This window comes from Trichosurus vulpecula, chromosome 3 (genome assembly GCF_011100635.1).
Source record: "Trichosurus vulpecula isolate mTriVul1 chromosome 3, mTriVul1.pri, whole genome shotgun sequence".
NCBI classification, from domain to species: domain Eukaryota; kingdom Metazoa; phylum Chordata; class Mammalia; order Diprotodontia; family Phalangeridae; genus Trichosurus; species Trichosurus vulpecula.
The window spans coordinates 246,732,204-246,757,078 of NC_050575.1; positions in this window are offsets into that span (position 1 = coordinate 246,732,204).

The following is a 24,875-nucleotide window of genomic DNA, read 5'->3' on the forward strand; positions in this document are numbered from 1 at the left end:
AGGAAGGCAAGGTGGTAGGTGGAAGTAAACTAAAGAAGTCAGGAGGGATAGGAAATAAGAGATCCACACAAACATAAAAGCAAAGATCAGGTGTAGAACTTGTTAGAGAAAGAATGTGTCTATGTGTGTACATATGTATGTATATATGTATGTGTATATATACATATATGTATATGTGTATGTATGTATATGTAAATATAAATACATCTACACTTAATTGTGGCCTTCTGGTGGAGGAGGAAGAAGGGAAAAAAAAAACAAAGTAAAAAGTGCACAGCAGAGAACAAAAGAATACTTAGAAGGAAGCAAAGAAACAATGGGCAGCTTTCAAGACAGTGTAGTGTTTATCGTATAGGTTTTCTTGAAATAAAAATTTATTGCTATATATTTTGAATCCTCTCTTATCTTCTGCTGTACACATGACATGATTTTTTTCTTTGTATTTAAGTTTCAATATTTAAGTTTATGATATGTTTCTTTTTCTTTTTCCTCTGTATTTGAGTTCTGGTGTTTGAGTATAAAATAAAAAAAAAAAGAAATGAGACCTAAAAACAAAATATTAAGGGGTAAAAAATAGGGATGCCATGGGAGAAGGGGGAAGAGAGAGGTAAAATGTAGGGAGGGTAAATTATTTCAACATAAAAGAGATGTGAAGGAGCATTTACAGTGGAAGGGAAAATGGAGGATGAACAACTCTTGAAACTTACTCTCATTTGGAATTGACCAAAAGAGGGAATAAAATACACATTCAGTTGGTTATAGAAATATAATTTATCTTAAAGGGAAGTAGGAGTAGAGGAAGATAGATGGTGGATTGAAGAAGTCTGTCATAAGAACCAAAACATTTTTGAGAGGAAAAGGGTGGAAGGAGAGAGAAAAAAGGATAAACAAGGGAAAAATAGGATGGAGGCAAATATATAGTTAGTATAGTTATCATAACTGTAAATGTGAATGGGATGAACTCTCTCATAAAATGGAAGCAGAGAGCAGAGTTGATAAAAAACCAGAATCTTACCATATGTTGTTTACAAGAAACACACTTGAAGTAGAGAGACACACACAGAGTAAAGTTAAGGTACTGGAGTAGAATCTATTATGCTTCAGTAGAAGTTTAAAAAAGGGGAGTAGCAATAATAATTTCAAAGAAAAAACAAAAAAATAGATCTAATTTAAAAAGATAACCAAGGAAACTACATCTTGCTAAAATGTATCATAGACAATGAAGTAACATTAATACAGTTATCCTTTCCACACTGCAACTTCCCCCGTTGTGATTTTCAACATATTGTGAGTTAACATAAGAAATTAAGTGGGAATTTTTGGAGAGTTTTGTGGAAACTGCAGATGACACATAAAAGTCAGAAGAGACACATAGCCAATGACCAAATAGTTAACCCAAATTTTACAATAAGGTACTTTAAATACCCCATAAAGGAAAAGCAAAAAAAATCAAGCTTCTTCTCTACTACAAAGGGAGAACCAAAAAGTTTTATGTGGATTTTCCAGATTGTGGGGGCACTGTACTCCTATTCTCTGTGATGTGGAAGGGGTAGCTATATTAAGCATATATGCACCAAATGATATAGCATCTAAATGCTTAAAAGAAATGTTACAAGAGGAAATAATAAAACTATACTAGCGAGGGACCTCAACTTCCTCATGTCTCTAGATATATCTAACAAAAATGAAAAAGCAAGAAAGAAGTCAAGAAGATGAATATAATTCTAGAAAAGTTAGATATGATAGCCCTCTGGAAAGAATTGAATGGACATAGAAAGGAATAAACATTTTTCTCAGTGAATATGACACCTGCACAAAAAAAAATTACCTTGTATTATACCATAAAACCACACAACCAAATGTAGAGAATCAGAAATAATAAATGCATCCTTTTCAGATCAAAATTCAATAAAAAAATTACATTCAATAAAAGGTCATGGAAAGGTAGATGAAAAATGAATTGGACATGAAATAATCTAATCCCAAAGAATGAGTTGGTCAAAGAACAAATCACAGAAACTGTCAATAATTTCATTAAAGAAAATGACAACAGAGACAATATATCAAAATTCATGAGATGTAGCCAAAGTAGTACTTCAACAAAAAAATTATATCTCTAAATTCTTACATAAATAATATATAGAAGGAGACGATCAATATGTATGCAACTAAAAAAACTCGAAAAAGAGCAAATTAGAAATCCCCAGTTAGACACCAAATTGTTTATCCTGAATATCAAAAGAGAGATTAATAAAATGGAAAGTAAGAAAAGCAATAAAAAAGGAGCTGATTTTATGGAAAAAATAAAACAGATCAATCATTGGCTAATTTGATTTAAAAAAAAAGAAAGGAGAAAAACCAATTTACTAGTATAAAAAAATAAAAAGAGTGAGTTTACCACCAATGAAGAGGAAATTAAAGCAGTTATTAGGAGCTGTTTTGCTCAATTATATGCCAATAAGGTGAAAAATCTAAGCAAAATGGATAAATATTTACAAAAAAAAATAAATTGCTCTAATTAACAGAAAAGGAAATAAAATAATTAAATAACTCCATCAAAAAGAAAAGAAATTGAATAAGCAATCAATGAGCTCCCCAAGAGGGAAAAAAACCAAGACCAGCTGGATTCACAAATGAATTCTACCAAACATTTAAGGAACCATTCATTACAATACAATATTAACCATTTGCAAAATAGATAGATAGGTAAGTAGGTAGATAGATAGATAAATGAATGAATAAATAAACAAATAAAAATAGGCAAGGAAGGAATTCTACTAAATTCCTTTAATAACAGAAATATGGTACTGATACCTAAACCAAGAAGAATGAAAACAGAAAGAAAATTATAGACCCATTTTCTAATGAATATTTACTCAAAAAATCAAATGCAATGCTAGCAATTATAGTAATATTCACAATGATCATATACTGTGATCAGGTGGGATTTAAAATAACAAGACTGGTTCAGTATTGGGAAATTTATCCGTAAAATTGACCATATTGATAACAAAACCAACAAAAAATCATAATTATCTCAATATATGCAGAAAATGTTTTTGACAAAATGCAACACTCATTCCTATTAAAAATATTAGAGATCATTGGAATACATGGAACTTTCCTTAAATGATAAATAGTATTTATCTAAAACCATCAGTAAGCATTATACATAACGGGGATAACCTGGAAGCCTTCCCAATAAGACTAGAGTTGAAGCAAGGATGCTCATTATCCACACTTTTCTTTACTATTTTAGCAGAAATGCAAGCTCCAGCAATAACAGAAGAAAAAAGAAATTCAAAGAATTAAAAAGGCAATGAGGAAATAAAACTATTACTCGTTGAAGATGATATGATGGAATATTTGAAGAATTCTAGAGAATCAACTTAAAAAAAACTATTTGGAATAATTAACAACTTTAGCAAAGTTTCAGGAAATAAAAAAACCCATATAAATAATTTACATTTCTAAATACTACCAACAAAGTCCACCAAGACACAGAAAGATAAATTCTATTTAAAATAATTGTAGTTAATATAAAATACTCAGGAATACCCCTGCCAAGACAAACCTAGGAACTATGTGATCACAATAACAAAAACCTTTTCACACAAAAAGTCATATCTGAACAATTGTAAAAATATTAATTGTTCATGGGTAGGCTGAGTCAACTTAATAAAAATGACAATTTTATCAAAATTAATTCATTCAGTACCACATCACACTACCAAAAATTGTTTATAGAGCAATTAAAAATAATATCAAAATTCATTTGGAAGAACAAAAAGTCAAGAATATCATGAGAATTAAGGGGGGAAATGTGGCTGATGGCATAGCCATACCAGATCTCTCACTATGTTACAGGTGATAATCATCAAAACAATCTGGCACTGGTTAAGAGATAGATAAGTGTATCAGTAGAATAGATTTGGTACACAAAAGACAGGGAATGACCACAATAATCTAGTGTTCCATAAAACCAAAGAGCCAAGCTTTGGGGACAAGAACTCACTATTTGACAAAAATTGCAGGGAAAACCAGAAAAACAGTATGGCAGAAACTGGGTATGAACCAACATCTCACATCATGGGTACATGATTTAGTAATAAAGGCTAATACCATAGGCCAAGTAGAGGAGCATGGAATAGTTTACCTGTTAGTTTTATGGATAATGGAAGAATTTGTAATTAAGCAAGAAACAGAAAGCATTACAAGATGTCAAAAGGATAATTTTGATTACATTAAATTAAAAAGTTTTACAGCCAAAATTAGAAGGAAATCAGAAAACTGGGGTGGGGGGGGATAACAGCAAGTTTCTCTGTTAAAGGTCTAATTTTTCAAGTATATGGGGACCTATTTATAAGAATACAAGTCTTTCCCAATTGATAAATGGTCAAAGGATATGAACAGGCAGTTTTCAAATGAATTCAAAGCTATTTTAGACAGATGGAAAAAATGCTCTAAATCACTATTATTTAGAGAAATGCACATTGTAAAAAAATTCTGAGGCTTCATCTTATACCTTATGATGGGCTAATATGACAGAAAATGACAATGACAAATGTTGGAGGGTAGGTGGGAAAATTGGGACACTAATGCATTGTTGATGGAATTGTGAACTGATCCAACCATTCTGGAGAGCATTTTGGAACTATGCATGAAGAGTTATAAAATTCTATATACCCTTAAACCTAGTAAAACTACTACTAGGTCTATAATCCAAAGAGTTTTTTTAGAAAGCAAAATCACCCATATGTAGAAAAATATTTATAGAAACTCTTTTTGTGGTGCCAAATAATTGGAAAATGAGGGGAGGCCCACCAATTGGAGAACAGCTGAACAAGTTGTTATATATTGTTGTGATGGAATATTATTGTTTTCTTAGCAATAATGAATGGGATGTTTTCCAAAAAAGCCTAAAAATTTTCCATGTACTGATAGAGTGACATAAGCAGAGGCATGAGAACATTTTACAGTTAAAGCAATATTGTGTGATCACCAACTGTAAATGGCATAGCTATTCTAATCAACACAATGGTCCAAGACCATTCCAAAAAACTTAGGATAAAAAATAATGTCCACCTCCAGAGAAAGAACTGATGGAGTCTGAATGCAAATCAAAGTATTCTGTTTTTTCCTTTTTTTATTTTTTTTGTGTGTTTTTTTTTATCTGTGTTTTCTCTCACAACATGACTAATAACGTAATATATTTTGGATGACTGTAGATGTGTAACCTATTTGCCTGCTCTCTCAGGCAGGGGGTAGAAGGAGAGAAGGAGAAAATTTAGAATTCAATTTTTTAAAAAATGTTTAAAATGTTTTTACATATATTGGCAAAGATGGGTTTTTTGTTTTATTTTGTTTTAAATAATTTTAAATGGGCTTTCTTTGACCAGCACCCCATTGTATCATGATAGCTGCCATTCCCTCTAACGGTACAGATAGAATAATAATCCAGATGAACTTTTTTATAACATGGAACCCCATTGATTTTCCACCAAGGAGGATTTATTCAACACCTTATTTCGTGTTAACATTTTATTAAATTCAATTCCATAAACATGTTAAATTTATTCTATGTGCAAATCATTTTATCCCTCAGTGTTCTAGTTAACTCTCTCACACTATAATCCTCAAAGTTGCTGTAGTAGTAGAGGGCACTCTTTCAGGCGGAAGGTACCTATATCAATGAAATCACAGTACATCCCCTATCTTTATCCCATGTTCAATGCACTGCAGACAGTGATGGTCTTACAAATAAAGGAATGATGCAGGCTTAGTTCTCAAGAGGCTAATTAAGGAGAAGTGAAAAGTACCCAAATTATCATGGGACAAAGGATAGTAAAAGAAAGGAGGAGGAAAAAACAGAAGCAATGTTTTATGAGAAACATTAAACTAGATTATTTTCATTTGAGAGAATATAGGGAGGGTATCTCATAAGGCTTTATTAATAATGATTATTACAATAACATTAGTACCAGCTGGTCTTTATATAGAGGTTTAAGATTGGCAAAATACTTTATATACATTATTTCATTTGATTTTCACAAAAATCCTAGGCATTAAGTGCTATTATCATTACCCCATTTTACAGATGAGGAAACAGGATAAAAGAGGTCAACTTCTCCAGAGTCACATAGCCAGTAAGTATCTGAACTAAGATTCTAACTCAGGTTTTCCTGACTCTAAGTCTGCTGAGGAGACAGTGCTGAATCTTAATTTGCCTCATCCAGGTCACCTTCTCAGCTGGATCAGTGTTGACTGTACCCTTGCTTTAACAATGCTCATATTTCTGCCTTTCAGATTATCTAGAGCATTTTTTCAGGCATTAGGCATGAAATGGACTATAACCGGCTTGAAGATGATCAATCTTCAAACAGTTTTTAAATTTGTGACAAGACTTGACGTTGGCAAATTCCTTCATCTTTTCTTCTCTCCACATTGAAGGACACTAGAGGCAAATCACTTCAGAAGTCTGAGGACATGAAAAAAAAGGAGAAAGAACAGCACTGACCTGGCCTTTTATATCAGCATATCATGATAATCCATTTCTCACCAACAATGATGGAATGCTAGTATAAAAAAGTATGGGTTTTGGCTTTCATAGAAAAGTTAAGAGAAGTAAAGTATTTTTATATATTCTCTCCCAAAGGCAATTAAATCTGCTTTCCCCCCTTCTATTCCACTTTGCATTCAACTCATTGTACTATCTTTCTCAGATATACAATCATATAAAAGCTCTATAGGGCATATAAATAGATACATGCTGAAAACTTTGGCAACAAATATTCTTTTTTTAATTAGATTTTTTTATTTTTAGTATACAACACTCAGTTCCACAAGTTTTTGAGTTCCAAATTTTCTTCCCCTCCCTCCTCTCCCCCCTCACCCCAAAACATGGAATCTGATATATGTTCTACATAGACCTTCACATTAAACTATTTACACAATAGTCAAGTTGTAAAGAAGAATTATCACCAATGGAATAAATCATGGGGAAGAAGAAACAAAACCAAAAAAGAGAAGAGAAAAAAAAAGGAGCAAATGGTTTGCCTCAATCTGCATGCAGATTCCATAGTTGTTTTTCTAGATGTAGATAGCTCTTTCTATCATGAGTCTCTTGGAGCTGTCTTTGAATCTTGTATTGCTCAGAAGAGCCAAGTGTATCAAAGTTAGTCATCCCACAAGCAATATGACTATGGTTGTGTACAATGTTATCATGGTTCTGCTCCACTCACTCAGCATCAGATCATGTAGGTCTTTCCAGGTTATTATGAATCCATATCTTCCGCATTTCTTATAGAACAATAGTATTCCATTCCATTACATTACATTCATAACTCGTTTAGCCATTCCCCAATTGATGGGCATCCCTTTGAGTTCCAATTCTTGGCTACCACAAAAAGAGCCACTATAAATATCCTTGTACATATAGGTCCTTTTCCCACTTGTGTGATTTCTTTGGGATACAACCCTAGAAGTGGTATTGCTGGGTCAAAGGGTATGAACATTTTTATAGCCCTTTGGGCATAGTTTCAAATTGCTCTCCAGAATGGCTGGATCAGTTCACAACTCCACCAACAATGCAACAGTGTTCCAATTTTCCCACATCCTCTCCAGCATTTATCATTTTCCTGTTTTGTTATGTTAGACAATCTGACAGGAGAGATGTGGTACTTAAGAGGCAACAGATATTCTTTATTCACTTGATCTTTCTTAGATGGATGGACAGGTCAAATTATGATAACCTATAATATTATACAATGGTCAGTAAATAATCTCTCTTGATTCACACACATTATTATATTCTTATTTATCCATATTGATTATTTATTAGCAATTCCTTGACTTCCATGCTAAAACATGACATCTTTGACTAAAAGAGTAGGACTCAAGGACCTAGCATGGTTCCATGAAACTTTCTGCCCCCAACAAAGAGCACAAATTATTTGAAGAATATATTTAAACTCCAAGATTTGTAGTAAATGTCATTAATTTAGAATGCTTGAGAGGTCTGAAATTAGGGTTAAAAGACATAGATTCTAATATTAGTTCTATAAGCAACTAGATTTAAAACTTTTAAGTACATCGTTTCTGGCTTTCCCAGACTGAAAAAGTGTCCATCACTCACGCACGCACACACACACACACACACACACACACACAAACCCTCTTGACTAAGCACTTCAAGTTGTGTCATTTTATTCTGTTAGATTTTTATTAATTGTTTTGTTCCAAAGGTAACAAAAGTGAACATATATCAACATATCATTGATGTTTAATTAATGCACAGGGACATAGATTTCATAGATACAGAACTGGAAAGGACCTCAGTGGTCATTTAGTCCAACTCCTCATTTTCCAGACCCAGAGAGAGGATTTGACTTTCATGTTTATAAAATAAGGGCAGGGAAGGGAGGACAAAATGATGTTTAGGATCACTTTTAGATATGTCTATAATACTTTGAAACCGTGGAATAATAAAAAGTCTGAATCGTAGAGAGGCAGAGTCAAGATGGTGTATCAAAGGCGAATACTCCTCTGAGCTCCCCGCAAACCCTTTCAAATACATTAAAATAATGATTCTAAACAAATTCCAGAGCAGCAGATCCCACAAAAAGACAGAATGAAATAAGTTTCTAATCCAAGACAATTTAGAAGATTGGCAGGAATGGCCTGTTTCACCAGTGTGAGAGAGAAGCACGGTCCAGCATAGACAACATAGGCCAGCATACGCCAGCACAGGCCACAGCCCTGGCCCCAGCAAACCAGTAACAGGCCTTGGGAGCCATTGAATCAGCAGCAGCAGCTGCTGCTTCTGGAACTCTAAGCCCACAGATGTTATCGAGGTCAAACAGCTGGTCAGAAGGAGATTACAGGGGTCTCTTTGCTAGCACTGAAGCAGGACTCTGTTGCTTTGCCCATGCTCAGATCTGGGTCACAGTACTGGGTGGCAGTCCAAGAGTGAAGAGGAGCAGGAGCACACCAGAACTGATAGCCACAGTGGAGTGGGGACCCTCCATTTGTCACTCATTTGTGGTCATCCACAGACCAGAGCGCAGGCCAGGAGAGTAGTGAACACCTCTCCTTAGGTCATACCATTTTGGAAGAACTGAAAACTTACAGGTCCCTAGAACTATCTCTGAAAACAGTTGTACAAAACCCCTGAAACTTGGGACAGTGCACCCTCTACCATGGAAGCAAAGCCCTAGTTTAATAAATAGTTAAAAGTCAAGTAATAGGCTGGGAATATAAGCAAACAACAGAAAAAAAAATTCTTATCATAGAAAGTTACTATGGTGACAAGGAAGATGAAAATACACTCAGAAGACAACAAAGTCAAAACTCCTACACCCAAAGCCTAAAAGAAAAATATGAATTGGACTCAGGCCATGGTAAAACTCAAAAAGGATTTTGAAAATCAAGTAAGAGAGATAGAAGAAAAATTGGGAAGAGAAGAGAGAGTGAGCCAAGAAAATAAAGAAAAATGAGTCAACAGCCTGGAAAAGGAGGCAGGCAGAAAAAAATACTGAAGAAAATAACACCTTAAAAAGCAAACTAGGCCAAATAGTAAAAGAGGTACAAAAAGCAAATGAGAAAAATGCTTTAAAAATAGAATTAACCAAATGGAAAAGGAAGTACAAAAGTTGACTTAAGAAAATGATTCCTTAAAAATTGGAATTGAGCAAATGAAAGTTAATGTCTTTATGAGAAATCAAGGAAAAATAAAACAAAAATGAAAAGAGTGAAAAAATATTAGACAATGTGAATCATTTCATTGGAAAAATAATGGACCTAAAAAATAAATCCATAAAAGATAATTTAAAAATTATTGTACCACCTAGAAGCCATGGTCGTAAAAAAAGAGCCTAAACATCATTTTTCTTTTTTTAAATTTTATCATTTTTATTTAATATTTTAGTTTTCAACATTGATTTGCATAAGATTTTGAGTTACAAATTTTCTCCCCTTTTCTACCTTCCCCCCCATTCCAAGATGGCATATATTCTCATTCCCCAGTCAGTCCTCCCTTCTTTCACCCCACTCCCCCACATCACCTTTCCCCTTACTTTCTTGTAGGGCAGGATAGATTTCTATGCCCCATGCCGTATATACCTTGTTTCCCAGCTGTATGCGAAAAACAACTTTTTTTAAGCATGTGCCTTTAAAACTTTGAGTTCCAAATTCTCTCCCCTCTTCCCTTCCCATCTGCCCTCCCTAGGAAGGCAAGCAATTCAACATAGATCACATATGTATCATTATGTAAAACCCTTCCACAATTCTCATGTTGTGAAAGGCTAACTATATTTCCTTCCATCCTATCCTGTCTGCCTTTATTGAATTTTCTCCCTTTATCTTGTCCCTTTTCAAAATTGTTTGCTTTTGATTACCTCCTCCCCCTATCTGCCCTCCCTTCTATCATCCACTGCTTTTTTTTATCCCCTTCCCTTTACTTTCCTGTTGAGTAAGATACCCAATTGAGTTTGTATGTTACTCCCTCCTCAAGTTGAATCCGAGGAGAGTAAGATTCACTCTTTCCCCCTCAACTGCTTCCTCTTCTCTTCCAACAGAACTGCTTTTTCTTGCCACTTTTGTGTGAGATAATTTACCCCAATCTATCTCTCACTTTTTCCTTCTCTCAATACACTGCCCTCTCATCCCTTAAATTTATTTCATTTTTAGATATCATCTCTTCATATTCAACTCATCCTGTGCCCCCTGTCTATATTCCCTTCAATTCCCCTAATACTGAGAAAGGTCTCATGAATTACACACATCATCTTTCCTTGTAGGAATGTTCAACAACAGTTCACACAACAGTTCAAATTTGGTAAGTCCCTTATGAATTCTCTTTCTTGTTTACCTTCTCATGCTTCTCTTGATTCTTGTATTTGAAAGTCAACCTTTTTATTCAGTTCTGGTCTTTTCACTGAGAAAGCTTGAAAGTCCTCTATTTTATTGAAAATCCATATTTTGCCTGGGATCATGATACTCAGTTTTGCTGGGTAGGTGATTCTTGGTTTTAATCCTAGCTCCTTTGACTTCTGGAATATCTTATTCCAAGCCCTTCAATTCCTTAATGTAGAAGCTGCTAGATCTTGCATTATTCTGATTGTGTTTCCACAATACTCAAATTGTTTCTTTCTGGCTGCTTGCAGTATTTTCTCCTTGATCTGGGAGCTCTGCAATTTGGCAACAGTATTCCTAGGAGTTTTGTTTTTGGGATCCTTTTCAGGAGGCGATCTGTGGATTCTTTCAATTTCTGTTTTACCCTCTGGCTCTAGAATATCAGGGCAGTTCTCCTTGATAATTTCTTGAAAGATGATGTCTAGGCTCTTTTTTTGATCATGGCTTTCAAGTAGTCCAATAATTTTTTAATTCTCTCTCCTGAATCTATTTTCCAGGTCACTGGTTTTTCCAGTGAGATATTTCACATTGTCTTCCATTTTTTCATTCCTATTTTATAATACCTTGATTTCTCATAAAGTCACTAGCTTCCACTTGCTCCAATCTAATTTTTAAGGTAGTATTTTCTTCAGTGGTCTTTTGGACCTCCTTTTCCATTTGGCAAATTCTGCCTTTCAAGGCATTCTTCTCTTCATTGGCTTTTAGGAGCTCTTTTGACATTTGGGTTAGTCTGTTCTTTAAGGTGTTATTTTCTTCAGTATTTTTGGGGTCTCCTTAAGCAAGTCATTGACTTGTTTTTCATGGTTTTCTTACATCACTCTCATTTCTCTTCCCAATTTTTCCTCTACTTCTCTTACTTGCTTTTCCAAATCCTTTTTGAGCTCTTCCATGGCCTGAGACCAATTCATATTTTTTGGAGGCTTTTGATTTAGGCTCTTTGACTTTGTTGACTTCTTCTGGCTGTACGTTTAGATCTTCTTTGTCACCAAAGAAAGAGTCTAGAGTTTGAGTTTAAGTCTGAGTTCATTTTTGCTGCCTGTTCATGTTCCCAGCCAACTACTTGACCCTTGAGCATTTTGTCAGGATATGACTGCTTGTACATTAGAGAGTACTTTGTCCCAAGCTTTAGAGTCGAAGCGCTGCTGTTCTCAGAGCTACTTCTAAAGCACCATCACCCCAGGCTGTCACTGCAGCACTCCTCCTCCCCCAAGAACTGCCAACTAGGACCACAATACAGATCCAAGCAGGGCACAGCAAGAGAATCTGCCTTTGTGCTCACAAAGCTCTCTATGCACTCCCTCTCTGATCTGCTGGTGGAATCTTCCCACCCCACCGTGTAAGCCAGAGACTTAGCAAACTGCTGACGCTGTGGCTATGGAAGAAGCCTCAGGAGTTTCCTGCTGCTGCCACACCACCACTGCACCACCTCCACTACCCCCCAGGGCTGGTGACCGGACCCACTCTGAACTCGATTCCACAGTTTCCCCCTAACCTGCTCTTTGGTGTTCGTGGGTTGAGAAGTCTAGTAACTGCCACAGCTCATTATTTCATGGCCCCAAGGCCTGTTCCAGCTGGCTGATTACGGGTCTGGTCTGTTCCATCACGGCCCATGCCAGGCTGCCCTCAGCTCTCAGCACCATGCAATAGATCCTTCCTGGTGACCATCCAGGCTCTCCTGGGCTGGAGATGTGTTTCCCTCTTCTATTTCATGGGTTCTGCAGCTCTAGAGTTTGTTCAGAGCCATTTTTACAGGTGCTTGGAGGGATTTGGGGGAGAGCTTAAGCAAGTCCCTGCTTTCCAGCTGCCATCTTGGCCTAGACATCATTATTCAAGAAATTATCAAGTAAAACTGCCCTGATATTCTAGAATCAGAGGGTAAAATAGAAATCAAAAGAATATAGTGATCACCTCCTGAAATAGATTCCAAAATTAAAACTACCAGGAACATTATAGCCAAATTCCAGAGCTCCTAGGTCAAGGAGAAAATATTGCCAGTAGCCAGAAAGAAACAATTCAATTATGGTGGAGCCATAGTCAGGATAACACAAGATTTAGCAGCTTCTACATTAAAGAATAAGAATTGGAATATGATATTCTGGAGGACAAAGGAGCTAGGATTGCAACCAAGAAGCAAAACTGAGAATTATCCTTCAGGGGGAAAATTGGACATTCAGTGAAATAGAGGACTTTCAAGCATTCTTGATGTAAAGACCAGAGCTGAATAGAAAATTTGATTTTTCAAATATAAGACTCAAGAGAAGCATAAAGGAAAGGGAAATCATAAGGGATTTAATAAGTTTAAACTGTTTGCATTCCTACATTAGAAAATGATACTTGCAACTCATAAGAACTTACTCATTATTAGGGCAGTTAGGATTATATAAAGATAGAGAGCACAAGTGTGAGTTAAAAATGAAGGCACGATACCTAAAAAAAAGAAAAATTAAAGGGTGAAATAGTAATGTGCTTGGAGAAAGGGAAAGGTGGAGGTAGAATGGGGTAAATTTCCTCATGTGAAAGAGGCAGGAAAAAGCTTTTACAGTGGAGGGGAAGAGGAGGAAGGTGAGAAGAGTGAGGAAGCATTACTCTCATCAAAACTGGCTCAAAGAGAGAGTAATACACATTCATTTGGATGTAAAAATCCATCTTATTCTATAGGAAAGTAGGAGAGGAAAGGAATAAGAGAAGGGGATGACAGAAGTGAGGGTAGACTGGAGGAGGAGATAGAAGCAAAACACTTTTAAGGAAGGACAGGGTGAAAGAAGAAAGAGAATAGAATAAACGGGAAGGAAATAGGATGGAGAGAAATACAGTTAGCAGTAGTTAACTGTGGAAAAAAATTGAAGGCAAGTTTCTACAATAAAGACCTCATCTCTCAAACATATAGAGAACTGAGTCAAATTTATAAAAGAGCCATTTCCCAATTGATAAATGATCAAAATATAAGAGCAGTTTTCAGATGAAGTAACCAAAGCTATCTAAAACCATACAAAAAGTGTTCTGACTCGCCATTGATTGTAGAAGTACAAAGTATAGTAATTCTGAAGTACTATCTCATACCTGTTAGATTGGCTAACAGGACAGAAAAGGAAAATGGCAAATGGTAGACAGGATACAGGAAAAATGTGTCATTAATATGCTGTTGGTAGAGTTGTGAATTGATTCAACCATTCTGTAGAGCACTTTGGAACTATCCAGAAAGGCTATAAAACCATGTGTACCCTTTTACCTAATACCACTACTAGGTCTGTATCCCAAAAGAGATTTTAAAAAAGGAAAGGATCTGTATGTACAAAAATATTTATAACAGCTTTTTTTCTGGTGGCAAAGAACTGGAAAATGAGGGGATGCCTATCATTTGGGGCATGGCAGAACAAGTTGTGGTATATGATTGTGGTGAAATACTATTGTGCTATGGGAAATGATGAGCAGGATGCTCTTGGAAAAGCCTGGAGAAAATTGCATGAGCTGATGGAAAGTGAAATGTACTCTGCCCAAAGTAACAGCAATATTTTAAGATGATCAACTGTGAATGACTTAGCTATTCTCAGCAATATAATTCTCAAGGACTTATGATGAAAAGCAATATCCATCCCCAGAGACAGAACTGGTGGTGTCTGAATACATATTGAAGCATTGTGTTTTGTTTTGTTTTTTTAGTTTATGTTCCCTGAAGTTTTTTTTTGGTAGGGATCTATATTTTCTTTCACAACATGGCTGTTATGGAAATGTTTTGCACGACTACACATGTATAACCTATATTGAATTGCTTGTCTTCTCAGTAGAAGTGGGGAGGGAAGAAGGGAGGGAATTTGAAATTCAAAGTTTTAAAAATAAATATTAAAAATTACTTTTATGTGTAACTGGGGAAAAATAAATTATAAAATAAAAATTTAAAAATATTATCCAATAAAAAGTCTGAATCATAAAATAGTCTTTTTTAAAAATGTACTTTATTACACTTGAAACTATAGAGTAATTAAAGCTAAAGGAAAAAAACCATTATGGCTTGAAGTAACTTGAGATATCTTAAAATCTGTAGATGCCAAACTTGAGATCTGGCAAAACTTCTGAGTGCAGCTAAACTATATTAAAATGTAGTTGGGAAATATTTAACAAATAAATAAAAATAATACTACATAGATAATTTAATTTGGGATTTTATAAATCAATATGTGTCAGTTTCTATTTGAGTTAGACACACTGAAGTCTAATTCCCCCCACTTTAGAGAGTAGCAAACAGACCTAGAGAGAGGAAATGACTAGTGTGTATCACAATGATATTTGATGACATAACCAGGACTGAAACCCAAATCTCCTGGCTCAAGTTCAGTGCTTTCTTGCTGCAAATGGTTTAACAAAGAGTTGCCTAATTCCCTCATAAAAGTTCTCCAATGTCTCATCATGGGCACACAAGAAACTATGGGATATCAGGTACCAGATTTGATCAATTTGACTAAGCTAGAAAGGTTTCAGTATAAAACACAATATTCCAGATTTGGTCCAAACAGGGAAAAGGAAAAGCTGCTACTCTTACTCTGGATGTTATATCTCTTTGAGTGAACAGGATCCCTTTAGTTTCTATGCAACTTTTTTGACTCATCTTGTACTTGTAATCACTAGAAAGCACAAATCCTTTTTTGCTTTTTCACAGAAACCATTGTCTAATCACACTTTCACAATTACTTATGAAGTAAGTATTTTGAGCCTAAGTATTGAATTTTGAAGTTATCACTAATAATTTTAATTATTTAAATTTGGGCCTCTCTTGTCAAGATTTTTTTCACATCCTGAATGTTATCTGATATATTAGCAAACCTCCCCAGCTTTGTGCTGTCTAGAAATTGGACAAATAAGCCTTCTATAGCTTCATCTAAATTATTGATGAAAATATTGAACAGAGAAGGCTCAGGGACAGATCACACGCTGGTGAATGTTTAACTATCAGTTCTCTGGGGGGAAATGTATGTATACATATTTTTAAGTTTCATCTATATCATTAACATTTTCTCCATTACTTTCTTAAGACCAGACAATCAACAAAATAATGTATCAATCCCTGGTTTGTAGCATTTACTGATTTCCAAGATATAAATCTCGCTCTAGAAATTTAAACAATCAGGTCTCTGAAGTTGTTTCTTGCTGGTTTCAGCAAATTCTGGTTACATCCTTCCAAGCTGACCATGATCCAATAATAAAAATTTTGTGCCACTGTCAATTTACCTATATGCCTTCCATGAGATAAATGGTCATAGTCTTTCTTTGATGTTCCTCTTGGCACCAACATATTTTTAAAAACTGGGTGAGGTAGGGGAAGACTGATTTGGCTTCCTCACTCTGCCTAATGAGACATAGCTGGTGAACACTCTCTTATGGAAGACATAAATTGTAACATAAATGTGAATTATTTTTCCAATCAATCTTTCTTGTATTTTTATTATCAACATGTCTACTGTATTTGTTTATTTTGTATTTAATAGTTATCATATCAACAACTTAAATGCAGTGAAAATTCAGGTGTTTAGAATTTGAAATAATGCCTTTCTGTAGAAAGTCCTTTCTTGCCAACTAGAGTGGTCTGGGTAGAGATGAATGCCTTTGTTCACATTGCTAGAGGAAGCTGAGTATCATGATAAAGCCCAGTTCTCAGCAGGGGGAACTGAAGACTTTTATTCTACCCCCTCATTAATTGCTCACCTGTCAGAGACATCCCCTTTCTCAAAGTATATTTGGCTTCCAATCTCTTCATGGGAAGCAGAATGAAAAAAGCAGAACACATAATGATAAAATAATGGTAAAATCATTTTTTATAAGAAGGTTGTATGTAAATACTATGTAAATAGATAGTTTATTGGGAAATGATTGATTTATCAAAAAACAATTTATCAGTAAAACTTTTAAAAGATCAATGTTTGGTTAAAAAACAGGAACAATGAAGGTTACTTACTAAAGTTATTATAGTTTCATTTCTCAAAGAATCTTATATGTCCTTCAAATATACATGAGATATTCCTCATTGAAAGAAAGCCTATAAAACTATGTGCAAAGTCAGCAATCTCACTTTCTCCTCCAGAGCCATCAGGGAACTGTAGCCAGACATTGGTCAGGACAATTGGGAGATGGCCTAGGATTCAGTGGGAGACCTTGGCCTTTTTAAACTAAGGTCTTTTCAGGTTCTCACTTTGAGTGAGGCAACACCCATCCTCTTTAAGAAGTGAGTCAAGGGATGGCCCCTTTAATAAAAACAAATCAAAATTGGGACCCAGCTGGCCAGTTTCAGTTAGGAAACTCAGCTAGTCCTCTCTCATCTTCCCCTCCCTTCTTCTCCCTTCCCCTCCCCTCCCCTTACCTGAGGGTGCTCTTGGCCAAAAGCTACCTAGTTAACTTGGGGTTTACTGGCTAGAATTCTTTCTCAGAGATCAAGCCTTAAACTCAATTCACTCTGGATCTCGTGGATTGGACAACAATAGTTCTCTGCCCAAGCCCCACTTAGTGGTAATTTTTGGGCCTTCCTGGCTCAGAATGAATGTAAATAGTAACTGGTTCTCTTTTGGCCAGCAACCCTAAGGGTCTTCCCCTCCCAGTTTGATTTTTTTTTTAATTAAAGGGGCCATCCCTTGACTCACTTCTTAAAGAGGCCTATTCACTGAATGGGTACTGCTCCACTCCAAGTGAGAAACTGAAAAGATCTTAGCTTAAAAGGGCCAAGGTCTCCCACTGTATCCTGGGCCATCTCCAGTCATCCTGATCAATATCTGGCCACTGAACCCAGTTGGCTCTGGAAGAGAAAGTGAGGTTGGTCACCGCCCAGACTTACGTCACTCAAATCAAAGTCAATTGGAAGTCCTATCATCATCTCCCTGATGTCAAGGTCCTCTCTGAAAACAAAGGATAAACCACAACAAATAAAAGTATAATTTTCTCTATGAAGGAAAATACATTTTTAGCATATATAAACAACAAATACATCTAGAGTTTCTATTTGACATACTTTTTAGTCTACATTTTGCCCGAAAGATGTGTTCATTTGTAGAGAATCTTTTGCAAAATAATTGTCTTCTCTCTTCTGATATTTTCATCAAAGATACCTTCTCTATATGTATGGTTCATTATCATAAAATATTGAATATTAAAGTCCTTCCAATTCTGAATTTTTGAGATTCTGTGACTCTATTCTAAACAGTTTTTACCTTTGGCTGCCATCTCTTTCCACTTGGCAAGCTGATTAATTGTTCTTTGGCTAAAAAGGTTTCTGGGCTCTTTTGGCCTCCTCCTTTGGCAACTGTTTTATATTGATTCAACTTTTGCAGGGGTTAGTGATAATCAAGGTCCGCATCTTTGACATTTTACTTTCCATTTCCCATTCTTTGGCATAGCTGTCTAATTTATATAGGTCAAGTTGAAGTTACTGCAAGCATATTCAATATGTTTTTTTTTTCCTGATCTCTAGCTTTTCTTCTAATTTGATATTTATTTTAACCTTTTCCTTGACTAGTCAATGTTCCGACTGCACACAGATAGATGACTTTGATATGACTCCCACACTAGTAACTAGATATTTCCTTTTAATTTATAGAATTTTAATTTTTGTGATGGTGTTTGTTTCCTTCTCATGTCAGGAACCATCTGACTCTCTTATGAAAGAAAGTATATATGACAGAGAAAATGATTTTCCATGTTTTGTTTTTAATCTAGAGGACTTTAAACTGTTTCATTTAATATACATAAATTTTATTTTCCTAGCATAGTTATGATATCTTTCCATATGTTTACATATTATAGCTCACCGGTATAAGCAAGGATTATAGCATAGACAGACTTGAATAGAGGATCTTGTCAAATCCTTCATAGAATTTCTTTTCCTCTTTATCCTCTTTCATAGATATTCTCTGTACATGAACTACAATTTTCTTCATAGTGTTCCTTTTTCCTTGTGATCACTCTGAGCACTGCAAGTCAAAATGGCCGAGAGTTCCATGAATGGATGTTTCTTGTTGATTTTGGATGCAAAATGAAACTACTTCTTCTAGCTCTTTGCCTCTGTGCTGAGAAAAACTTGTGATCCAACCTCCCATTATTTTAACTGTCTTTTCGTTTTGTGACTAGTAATATTAATATAATTAAGTTTTTATAATCTTTTATCATTCATTGGTCATTGGTCAAAAAGGTCACATTTGAAGAACCTATAAAATTAAGTCAATTTGGTCTGATGGTCAAGATGGTCTGAAACTGAAAGATTCTTAATTCTATCTATACCCTTTTCTTCTACTCTGCTACCATAAATATTGAAGTATAAAATAGTCACAGAGAATTGATGGCCAATTATTATTGTTGTTATTTTTTTACTGTGGGTTTCCTTATCCAAAGAGTTAATCACCTGGTGGCCATCCTAAATGGAGGTGTCACTCTCTCTTCTCTGTTAGGTCATTCCTTGATCCATAGGTTTAATCTGTTGCTGAGCCCAGACTCAAAACCTTTCCAGTGCAGTAGAACCTGCAATAGAGCTATGATCCACTGACATTGGCTTTGAGAACCTCAAATAACTGACATCATAATTAGTCATTTGTTTAGAACTTTGTGGAAATCTTTTGATTGAAAACCCAAAACAGAATTATCTACTTTCCCTATCTGGGAATCATTTGTACATCCTCAATTTGTTCACATCATTTTATGTTTATCACTCCTCTATTTGCATTGTAGTTATTTGTGAAGATGTCTTATAATAGTTTTACCTTTCTTCTTTGTATCTTCAAGGACAAACATAATACCCTCCCCATGACATACATATAATCAATGTTTGTCGAATTCAAATAAATATTTGTTGTTTAATTTGAAAAGTATTTTGTGCACTAATAACCCATATAAAGATATTCCATTATGTTCAACCAAACAAATATTAATTAAGGACATAATGTTGGCAAAGCATTGGATACAAAAAGATAAAAGCAAAAATGTCCTTGCCCTTAAAGAGTTTATATTCTACTGGGAATTGTTATTTATTATTTTGTGTCTCATTTGAGTATCATCAAAGTTATTATAATCCTGGGTATTTCTATATCACTTTAAGATTTACAAATCACTTTCCTAACAACTACCCATATTATCAACATCTGATAGATAAGAAAATTAAGATTCAGAGAGGTTGAATGCTGTTTGCCTTATTAAATTTTCCTTGAGCATTTTTACTGTGCTTCTCATTTGTTTTCATATTCACATTGTATTATATTTATATAATCACATGTATACCAACGCCTTTGAAATGTAAGTTCCCTGAAAGAAAGGATGGGGTTGTTATTGGTGTACATGTTGCCTAGAACAGATGCTTAATAAATGTTTGTTTGTTTAAGTTAGTTGAACTGTAGCTAGAGTTAATCATTTTCAGAGCAGAGATTTAGACCCATGTCCTGACTCCAAATTTAGCAGTCTTTCCATTACTTGACTCTGCTAATTACATTATTTTCTATTGGCCCTCAAACTCTGATTATCATGACTGAAGTGTTATCAGAAAGAGCAAGATATTCTTTCCCTACATTGTCAAAACATTGTTGCTTCACCATACTTCTTCCCAGATTCCAACCAGGACCATGAGAAAGCTTCGATTTTCCTATCATAAGCTACCAAGTAAGATGACAAAAGAGAGATATCATTGGCATGTTGACACGGCTGAGTAATGACTCAAATAACCTGACTCAGAGGAAGCAAAAAGACCTGATTGGATAATATCTCAGGGATATATAATGGGGTTAATGTTTTATATACAAAACTCTATGGTTGAGCCTTAAAAAGACAGAAGTAGGAAAAATGCTTTCTGATTAGACAAAAGTCATATTATCAGAATACCACTTTCATTTCACAACTCAGATGTAGTAAGTTCAAGCCATTCCATATCAATAATATATCAAGTGCAAATGCAGTCTTTATTCAAAGTTCAAAAGAGATAATATGTACATAAAAGCTATCCTGTGGATCATAATTAAAAGGACAGGAGTCTGAGGCTCATCAGAAATGAAAGTGTGAGTTAATTATTTGATGTTCAAAATGATTAAAATCTAATCTGAAACATATGATCCATTTGGAGATCTGAATCCATGAACCCTGATATAGTTTTTTTTAATTTTTCATTATTTCTTTCAGCAAATTGTAATTGTAACCACAGCCTGAACTATTAAAAATACATTTTCATTCTGCAATTTCCCAATCATGCCCCGTTGCCTGTGGTTTGGCTTAATACTAGCTCACATTCAGTCACTGATATTGTCTGAGAGCTTTACAGTAACTCCTAAGAGGAAAGCTCTGGCAATGCTTTACAGTCAGTAATACCACAACGTAAAAGTAGATAGTGATGCAAGTTGGGAAACTCAACACCCAATAACTTTTCCACCTGAAAGAAGGGGAAAGATATTAATAAGGAAATTGCCTTACAACTCTAAGGTGCTTTCAAACTTTTCAAAGTGATCTCACCTACATATTCTCATGTCAACCTTACAACATTTTGTAGTAGAAAGGGCAATTTTCATTATTGACATTATACAAGTGAACCAACTGAATCTCAGAGATTAAGTAATTTGACCAAGCTCACAAAAAGAGTAAGTGGTTTGAGCTAGAACTCAAACCTACATTCCCTATTTCAAAAACAAATTCCATTTTCACTATGACATTAAGTCCAAAAGTTCAACAATTAATCCAACTAGAATTAAACACAAGCTTCTTATAAAATATAAGATTTTTTCAATAAAATTAAAAGTACTATAAATTTAAAAGTGTACGCCAATATCTTCGGAAAGATCTTCTTTTTGCTTGTTTGATTTTATAGCAGTGTAAAGTTATGTTCCCTACCGTGAGTGGTAACTCCAAATTAAGTTCATGTTATTTATAAGGGATACAAAGATGAAACCAAAACCATTCAACCTTTAAAGTGCTCAAATTTTACTGGGGAAAAGGAATACAACACATACACATAAACACATACACATATACATATGTGTATAAAAATAAGGTGTGTGTATAAAAATAAAGCAATTTGAGAAAAGGAGACCACTGATAATTTTGTGTACAAGGAAAGACTTTACATAAAAAGCAACATCTAAGTTGAACTCAGAAGTAAAGTAGAGATGATAGAATGCGGAGGTGAGGTGAGCACGCATTTCTAGATGGGCGACTATCTTTGCAAAGATATGGTGATAGTAGACAGAATGTGAAGTTTAGTAAATAGCTATTAGGATAGTCTGATTAGAATATAGAGTGTGCCAAAGGAAATAATATGAAATAAGTAGGGAAAACTAGGTGGAGGGCAGGTTGTGAAGGGCTTTAAGTGATGGGCTGAAAAATAGGCACAAAAGCACACTAAAGAAAATAATTCCTTAAAATTAGACTTGGGCAAGTAGAAGCTAATGACTCCATGAAATATCAAGAAACAATAAAATAAAACCAAAAGAATGAAAAAATAGAAGACAATATGAAATATCTCATTGGAAAAACAACTAACATGGAAAATAAATCCAAAAGACAATTTTATTTCTTTTTTAATAATACTTTTTTCTCAATTACATGTCAAGACAGTTTTTAGTACTCATTTTTACAAGATTTTGAGTTCCAAATTTTTCTCCCTCTCCCCTCCTCTCTTCTGATAATGGTAGGCAATTTGGCATAAGTTTTACATGTGCTACCATGTAAAACATATTTCCATATTAGTCACAGTTGTGAAAGAAGAAACAGATCAAAAGGAGATAAAAACACAAAAAAGAATAAATGAAAAAATATACTTCAATCTGCATTCAGAGTCCATCAGTTCTTTATCTTGATGTAGAAAGCATTTTCCTTCATGAGTCCTTTGTAGTTGTCTTTGATCATTGTGTTGCTGAGAAAAGATGAATTATTCATAATTGATCATCATACAATAATGCTGATACTGTGTACAATGTTTTCCTGGTTCTGCTCAATTCACTTTGCATCAGTATATACAAGTCTTTCCAGGTTTTTCCATAATCTGCCTGTTCATCATTTCTTATTGCATGATATTATTCCATTACATTCATATACCATAGCTTGTTCAGCCATTCCCCAATTGATGGGCATCCCCTCAATTTGCAATATTTTGCCACCATGAAAAGGGCTGCTATAAATTTTTTGCACCTGTGTTGCAACAATTTGGCTAGCAGCTGTTGTGGGGGTGAAAGACCAACACAAGCCCAACAACAAAGAATGCTGTCAACACAGGCTCTTTTGATCTGTTTACTAAGGAAAATAGTGTTAAGGGGTTAACAATCTTATTTCAATCCAACATACAAATATCATTCACTTAGCTCAGGGGAGAAAGCCAGCACCCTGAACTTCAGAGCAAATACAAACAAATTACAAACATCAACAGACATACCTTGTCTGATTCAAATCTCAATGCATAGTTACCAGGGTTTAACAAAGTCCCAACATCCACGTTTACAAGCTGGGGGCTCTTAACAGGTGCCCAGAGTCTCTTCCAGTCGCATGCCACTCCTCCAGTGAGTGAAAGCCCCAAGCCAATAGCTCTGTCCTTTCTTTTTATACAGTCCTTGGACACCATCAAACATCATCCGAGTGACCAGAACTTAGGCACATACTATAGCTCTGGTCTTAGCAACTCCCCTTAGGACCCTGAGGGCTTAATGCCCATATCTGCATAGGACCTAGTAATTAGGGGTTTGGGCCTGGGGTTTAGCACTTAGTTAGACTCAGTCAAAGAGACTTAATTAATTTATCATTTTAAAACAGTAAAAAAAGTCCCAACCTAATTGATATTACAACTTGTACATCCTTTTTCCTTTTTTGTAATCTCTTTGTGATACAGACCCATTAGTGGTATTGTTGGATCAAATGTCATGCACAGTTTGGTTGTCTTTTAGGCAAAGTTCCAAATTGCTCTCCAGAATGGTTAGATCAGTTCACAACTCCCCCAAAAGTGCATTAGTGTTGCAATTTTACCACACCCCCTCCAATATTTATCATTTTCTTTTTTTTGTCATACTAGCCAAACTGATACGTGTGAGGTGGTACCTCAGAGTTGTTTCAATGGGTATTTCTATAATCAAAAGTGATTTAGAGCACTTCTTCATATGCCTATAGATACCTTTGATTTCTTCATCTGAAAACTCCCTGTTCATATCCTTTGACCATTTATCGACTGGGGAATGGCTTGTATTCTTATAAATTTGACTTAATTCTCTATGTATTTGAGAAATGAGGCCTTTATTAGAGATACTGGCTGTAAATATTGTTTCCCAGCTTTCTGCTTTCCTTCTAATCTTGTTTGCATTAGTTTTGTTTATGCAAAAGATTTTATTTTAATATAACTATTATGCTTAATTTCACCAGTGAGTGATTCTTGGTTGTTGTAGCCAGAGTGACCTTTGTTTTCTTTGAATGACTCAGGTTACCTCACGGAGCCTCGCTGGATGCTGGGGCTTGCTCTTCCGGGGCAGGAAGCCCAGTCACATGCTGGGGCTTGCGCTTCTGGGACAGGAAGCCCAGCGACGATGCCAGGAATCAGAGAACTTCCTGTGTGATGAGTCATGGGGCTGGCTGAGGGGAGGTGTTAGCTCCAGAACCTGGTCTACGCTAGGGGGAGGGGTGAAGTCAAGAACCAATCAGCCCTGGTCATTCAGGCAGCGCTTGATGATGTCAAAAACTCTATAAGAGGGGAGAGGACAACTTGAAGATCTCTCTTGCCTTTTCCGGTTGGTGTGGGAGCAAGCAGGGAGCATGACTCTGGGCCAGCCCTTGCTCTTGGGCTGAGCCCAGATGTTGGTAACTATGAATTGTATTGGGTCTGTCTGTTGATATTTGCAATTTATTTGTATTTTGGTTTTGAGTTTCGGGGTGCTGGTTTGTTTTCCCCCGAACTAAATGAATGTTTTGAACCTCAGGGTGCTGGTTTTTTCCCCTGAAGTAAGTCAATGAATCTGTATTTGGTCTGTCTCTTGATGCTTGTC